Consider the following 7146-nt stretch of genomic DNA (forward strand, 5'->3'; position numbering starts at 1 on the left):
TCCCGCCCCCATCCCACCTCCTCTGGCCAGTGCCCCTCACCCTCACCAGACGGCAGCTTCCTGACGCCTCAGCCAAGATGCTCCAGAGGCAGAGGGAACGAGGGTATCTCTGGAGGGACTGCAAGTCCTCACTCTGTTCATTCATTCGTTCATCTGTGCCCATGTGCTGTGGCAACACGATGCACAGGCACCAGCATGACTCTCAGGTCAGACAAGCCTCCCCACTGACTGGATCTGTGGCCCTGGGCAAGCTGTTCAACTCCTCTGATCCTCAGTTTCCTCAACTGTAAAATGGGAATACTAATATCTACATCTTAGGATATATGTAATGACAAAAATGACAAAATATGTAAAGCCTGGTATATAAAAATGGCTGATAGAGAGTCATAACCATTATTATTACTTCCTATTATTGAGAGGCAGGAGAGCATGAAAGTGAAAAAAGTGTCAGTCGTTCAGTCATGTCCGACTCTCTGCGATCACATGGACCTAGGCTGGCCGGGCTCCTCCGTCCATGGAATTTTCCAGGCAAGAATACTGGAATGGGTTGCCACTTCCTTCTCCAAGGGATCTTCCCAGCCTAGGGATCGAACCCAAGTCTCCCACATTGCAGGCAGATTCTTTACCATCTAAGCCACCAAGAAGAGCATAGTGAGTAGTAACTGAGTGGGATGTGGGCCAGGGAGCCAGACTGCTTAGGACTGAAATCCCAGCTGAGTGACCTGGCCAAGGTTCTTAACCTCTATGAGCCTTGGTTTCCTCATCTGTGAAACAGGGAGAGTAACAATCCCCTGGTTCTTGTGGGACTAAATTGTAAGGCTCTCAGAACAGGCTGGCAGAGAGGGTGAGGTGAGTCGAGGGAAGGTCTTTCAGAGGGGGCGTCCTGCTCCCCACTTCCTCCCCAGGAGCCCGCCTGGCAGGCTTCTCTGTCTCCATCTCACCCTGGCAGGGGAGGGGCAGGAGAGCAGGTGGCAGAGGCCAGACCGATCTTTGTCCTGGTCCCCACTGCCACTTTGCAGTTGGAATGGAAAACAGATAAATGGACCTCTGAACACTGAGGGTGCAAGTCATGGCAGTCAGCATGCAGGAGGGGAGGTCGGGAGAAGGGGGAGCAGTTCTGTGAGGGTCTGTCCATACACCCTCCTCTGAGGCCTCAGAGCAAGCGACTAGACACGCCAATCCCAGGCCCCTTTCCTCTCCCTTCACATACTCCCCATCAAGCTGCCACAAAATCCCTTCCTGGCCCTGCCTGCCCACATACCTTCTGGGCCCTGGGCCAAAATCTGCAGCAGAGACTGAGGACCCCACCCTCAGCCCATTTTCATGGAAAATCCTAGCTGTCATCTTGGCTCAGCATTCCACATGCTGTGTGGCCTTGGGCAAGTCACTCAGCCTCTCTGAGCCTCAGCTTCCCCTGGAGTCAAATGTGGGGTGGGCGGGGGCACCTAAGAGCTTCCACTTCGGGTTGGCTGCCTCAATCCCTGTCTCAAGTTCTGTGGGGATCAAGTGTCTGACTGTCCTGGGGAAACCCAATGGCCTTGTCACTCGGGGGGTGGGGTGCACCAGCCCCTGACCTCGGTCCACCTCCCACAGGCAAGGACTTCACAAAATGGCCAATAAACATAAGAAAAGGTGCTCAACATCATGAGTCACCAGAGAAATACAAATTGAAACCACGATGAGTCCACTACACACCCACCAGAATGGGGAGTGTCTTTAAAATGACCACAGCAAGGTTGACAAGTTTCACACCAGGTGGGCGTGCGAACGCTTAGATGCCACTTTGGAAAAGCGTTTGGCAGAGCCTCCTAGAGCTAAATATATGCCTCTCCTGGAACCCAAGCATCCCACTCCTGGGGATACATCCAGGAGAAATGAGGACTTTTAGCCAACCAGGGATATCACAAGGACATTCACAGGAGCTTGATTTGTAATAATCCCAAGCCAGAAACAACCCAAACGTCCTTCCATCAGAGAATGGGTAAGTAAGGTGTTTCCACACGCTGACACACTACACAGCAGTGAAAAGTAAACCACTGACACACATACACCATGACTGAAGGTCAACGTGCAGCGAGGACACCGGACGTGAAGGGCTGCAGCTTGTCTGAGTCGACCTGAGGGAAGTTCACACACAGAGAAGACTGATCTACAGCGATGAAAACTGGAATCGTGCTACCTCTGGGGAAGCTGGACTTTGGGGTCACAAAGGAGCCTTCTAGGGTGCTGGCAATGTCCTGATTCTTACTTGGATGGTGCTTCATCGGTGTGCCCATACATAGATTTTCATGCAGCTGTACATTTAAGATCTGCGTCTTTTTCACAGACAGAGAGAACTGACTTGTGGACACGGTGGGGGAAGGAGAGGGTGGGATGAACTGAGAGAGTAGCATGGAAATATATATATTACCATGTGTAAAATGGATAGCCAGTGGGGATTTACTGTGTGACTCAGGGAGCTCAAACCTGGTGCTCTGTGACAACCGAGGGGGTGGTTGGGAGGCGACATATGTATACTTATGGCTGATTCATGTTGATGTATGGCAGAGACCAAGAGAATATGGTAAAGTAATTATCCTCCAGTTAAAAATAAATACATTAAAAAATTTTGTGTCTTTTTAAAGTATGATATGTGAGTTCTTAAATATCTTGAATGTAAGATACACCTTAAAAAAAAGGGTCACACGTAAGCCCCTCCCTGTCTTCTGCCCAAGTGGCTCCTGCCAGGCTTGGAACAGGCAGGAGGGGTCTCCTTTCTCAGGGGGAGTCCTGCCAGGGAGGAGAGGCCTCCAGGGCACAGATGACAATTCCTAATCAGGAAACATCTGCCCAAGAATTCAGAATTTGGAGCCCAAAGGGCTTGAACCACACCCAGCCCCTCCTTCTACCCATTTTACAGATGAGAAGACTGAGGCCCAGAGAGAGAAAGTGATTAAAGTCACAAGCAAGAAGAACTCAACTTTATGCCATACGGTCTTCCCATTTCAGAGAATATTTAGAGCTGCAAGGTGGTTAGGGAGCATCTACTCACTGTACCATTTTACGGAGGGGAAACAGAAGCTGGGGGTAGGGAGGGCAGGTGGTGATTTAGCTCACTCTGGTTTCTCCAGAGTCTATGAGCCTCCATTTCTTTATCTGTAAGATGGGAATATGTACAGGCTGCTTCATAGGGCTGAAGACTGAATAAGCTAATATGCACTAAGTGCCTAATACATGTTACTTGTTGTTATTTATCGCTTCTGGCCTCCAGATTATCTTGCCAGCCATCAGGACAAACCTTTGAGGACTGGTCCTCATCACTCTTGCTCCAGATGCTCTGATTCAGAAATGGTCCAGGTTACTACACAAGAGGCACTTCCCTCACCCGTCTTCCTCACTCTCTTGGAGGAAGTTGAGGCCTGATCCCTCAGATGGACCTAGAGTTAATGATGAAGAACAAGGACTCTGGAGCCAGACACTGACAGAGGCAAATCCAGGCTCCAATGCTGTGCCCCCTTGTGCCAGTTTCTTAACCTCTCTGAACCTTGGTTTCTTCATTTGTTAAAGGCGGATAGAATCGTACCTCCCTCATGGAAATTTTCTCAGGATTAAATGAGATAATGCTCAGCACCTGACACACGGTAAGCTCTCAGTAAATGTGAGCTCTAACTGTTATAATAGTCCAGGAACCTCTGTGACTATCATCAGGGTGCTCCTTTTCATCACTTCCACCCCAAGATGAGGAGAGGCCACTAGCTTGCCACATAGGGTTAAGAATGTGGTTTATGTCAAAGAATTGCTACTTAAATCAATTTAGAAATTCCGTTTTACACATAAATTAGTGCAAAAACATAACACTGCAACATACATACATGGCTGGTTGCCACATAAATGGCCCTTTTGGAAAGTGGTTTTTGGCCACAGCCATAAAAGTCAATATCATCTGACCCAGTAACACCACTCCTGGGAATTCAGCCTAAAGAAATAACTCAATTGACTTAAAAAGAAAAAAACAAAAAACAACTATCTACATGAAATCGATCCTGCAATGAGCATCCAGAAGAAAAAATAATTAGAAACAACCTACATCTCCAGCAACAGGAGACAGCCGAAGGATTGATGCATGCAGGAAGCTGAGCTGGATCCAGGATCTTACAGTCATCATTAAAATGGTAATTACCAGCAACCCCAGCAACTCGGAAACAACGTCCACATTCTGATAAAGGACCAAAAGGGGGAGGGCTTCAAAAATGAATAAAATGGTGGAACTAAATGTAATTTCCCCCTCAAATCTTTTGACATTTTTTCAATTAACGACAACAACAAAGAAAAACACAAGACAAACGGTTTCTCCTAAGCCCTCAAATGTGACTCCAACTTGAGGTCTGCAGGCAGAGGGTGGGCCAGACAGACCTTTCCTCCCTTTTAGCAGTCAGTCCAGTGGGGTGGGGAAGGGGGTGATGCAGAGAGGTGGGAGGAGCAGAGGTGGGGGACAGGAAAGGGACAGAGTGTAATCAGGGAGGACCCCTGGGAGGAGGTGTCCTCAGAGCAGACCTAAACGATGAGTATAGATGAGCTGGGGGTAATCTAGGCAGAAGAAGGAGGAACTGGGAGACACGTTGGAAATGAAATGGCAGGCTGGGAGCAGGCAGGAGTCTGCTATCACAGGAGAGCCCAATGGTGGCCTTAAGGAAGATCCCTGGGGTGGCCTGGAGGAGGATGGATGGAGGGGTGTGCCTGATCGGGTGGGAGACCAGCAAGGGGGCTGCTGCAAGCATCCATAGAAAAATGAGGCTGACGGGGAGGAGGAGGGAGAGAAAGGAGACAAGCATGGCTTCTCAGGGTACACCTGAGAAGCAAGTTGGCAGAGGACCTGAGTTCAGGTTGGGACATGATGAAGGGAGGGGGCTGGTGGGATGCCCACGGGGAGGTGCTCAAGAAGCAATTGGATCTATTGATCTGAAGCTTGGAGAGAAACCTGGGCTGGGGACAAAGTTGGTTTGGGGGCACTTTAGTGGAATGGTGTTGGAAGCTTCAGGGTGTGGTTGAGTTCTGCTAGGGAGAGCAAGAGGAGGGTCTGGAGGGGTGCACATGTTAAAGGAGGAGGACCCGAGAGGGGACAGAGAAGCAAGGAGACAGGAGGGGCAGCTGAGAGGTACCTAGAAGCCCAGGGCATGGAGATTTGTAGGAGGGAATGATCTATGAGGTCAGATGTCAGAGAGGGGACCAGCAAGAGAAGGACTGAAATGTTCCTGCTCAATTTACCAACTCAATACCATGAGTATTTCCGGCAAATCAAGGTGGGAGAGACACTAGTGGTGATAAAGTAGACCCTGAAGGGCATCCTTTTGAGGTTTCTGGATGAGAAGGGAAGAGGGAAGCTAGTCAGTGGCTGAAAGGTGCATGAATTGAGACCAGTAGTCTGATCCCGAGTCCGTTGGGCTCCAAGTCCCAGCCACTGTCAAACACCCCAAAGAGACCGGCTCTGGCTGCTGTCAGGCTCAGAAGACAGTCCTGATGGGCAGGCACCCCCTCCATGTCCCCTGCACTCAGAAAGCAGGCATGCGTACAGGGAAGCAGGACTTCTTCCACCCAGGAGGCTGACCTGGTGCTGAACCCCAGCCACTAGGATCCCCTCAACTTCAGCGGGCTAACTGGAGGGGAGCCCACCCTGCCAAATGCACAGATGCTGGGGGAACAGGTCCAGGGCAAGCCCAGCCCTGCCAGCCCCAGACGTGGGAGGAACCAGGGGAGCCATCTGGGTGTGGGGGCAGGGGCTAGGGCAGGCAAGAGGAAATTGATCGACGACCAGATTTTTTTATTTTTACATTAATAAACTCTATTTCCTAAATGGAGGATTTGTTCTCATTTTAAATTTTGGCTATTTAAAAAAATTAGTAATATTAGAACTTAATGATAAAAACAGCAGTCACTCAAATTGAGACCTCTGTGAGAAGTCTGTTAGAGGAGGTCTTCTCTGTGAGGAGGTCTCTGAACTCCAGGTTTGGAGATGGCTGTGATAGCTGCCTGGCTGTGCTCTGACACCCTGCGGGGTGGGTGCAGACACCACACAGACTTTCTGGAGGGCCACTGGGCCATGAGTAAGGCCAGGCTTCCACACCAGCATCTCCTGTGCTGCTCCGCCAGGGATTTAACTGAGAGAGCCATGGAGAGGGAAGAGTCCCTGCCTTTCCTTTCTTCCAGCCACTCTCCCCCCTTCACCAGCTGCACTCGGTTTAGGGGGAGGTAATAAAGGGGGCAGCCAGTGCTTGGGCCTCATTCTGCCCGCTCCTTCCAAGGATCCTATTCTGCTGTGAAACCCCTTCCCTGCAGTCTGGAAGTCATGGATGCTGGGAGTGGTCAGGGTCTCCTGGATGTCTGTCCTGACTAATTTGTCCAGCTCCCCCTCCAGGTGGCTCCAAATAGGTTCTCAGAGGGAGGCAGGGGTCTGGCAGCTTCAAAGGAGAAATGGCTGGTCCAGGATCACAGGACAGCCAAGGGTGGACTGCCCCTATTGGGTCCCTCATGTCTGACTCCAAGCCTGAGACAGGAACATCTGAAAAAGGTGACTGGAGGGGGAGAAACCCAGATGGGACCTGCTCTCCACTCAGCCCCCAGCCCAGAGTGGCCGGCTTTCAGGCATCTTGGCAGGGCTAGAGCCATCTGAGCTTCTGCTGTCCATGTCCACGGTCCGAGCCCAGCTGGGGGCCTTAGGGGTGCAGAAGGTGAGGCGCGTACGGGTTTGGTTTATGAGACACTGTTCCCTGCGAATCTGCAGGAGAGGACGACCTCGAGTCCCTCAGACAGCCCTCCTATCTCCTGACCACAGGGGGCTGAGTGTGTGGCTGGTGCTGCTTTGGGGATGTCCGAAAGAAGGAAATGAAACGGACATTTAAAGAGGTCCTGGTACGTGCCGAGCATTTTCACGTATCTACATTTTAATCAATCCACACTACAAGTGGGCACCGTTATACCCATTTTACAGACTCAGAAACTGAGGCTTACAGAGGCGCCTGGAGGAAAAAGGATCGGGAGCGAGCTTTTCCCGCGTGCTCCCTGAGCCGCAGTGTGAGTTTCCGGTCCTACCTGACTCCTCCCTTCTCCCCTGGGAGGAAGGTCCAACCATCCCCTTTGCACAGACGGAAACCCAAGATTCAGAGACTCGAC

The sequence above is a fragment of the Bison bison genome, unplaced genomic scaffold (genome assembly GCF_000754665.1).
Source record: "Bison bison bison isolate TAMUID 2011002044 unplaced genomic scaffold, Bison_UMD1.0 scf7180017864213, whole genome shotgun sequence".
Taxonomy (NCBI): Eukaryota; Metazoa; Chordata; class Mammalia; order Artiodactyla; family Bovidae; genus Bison; species Bison bison.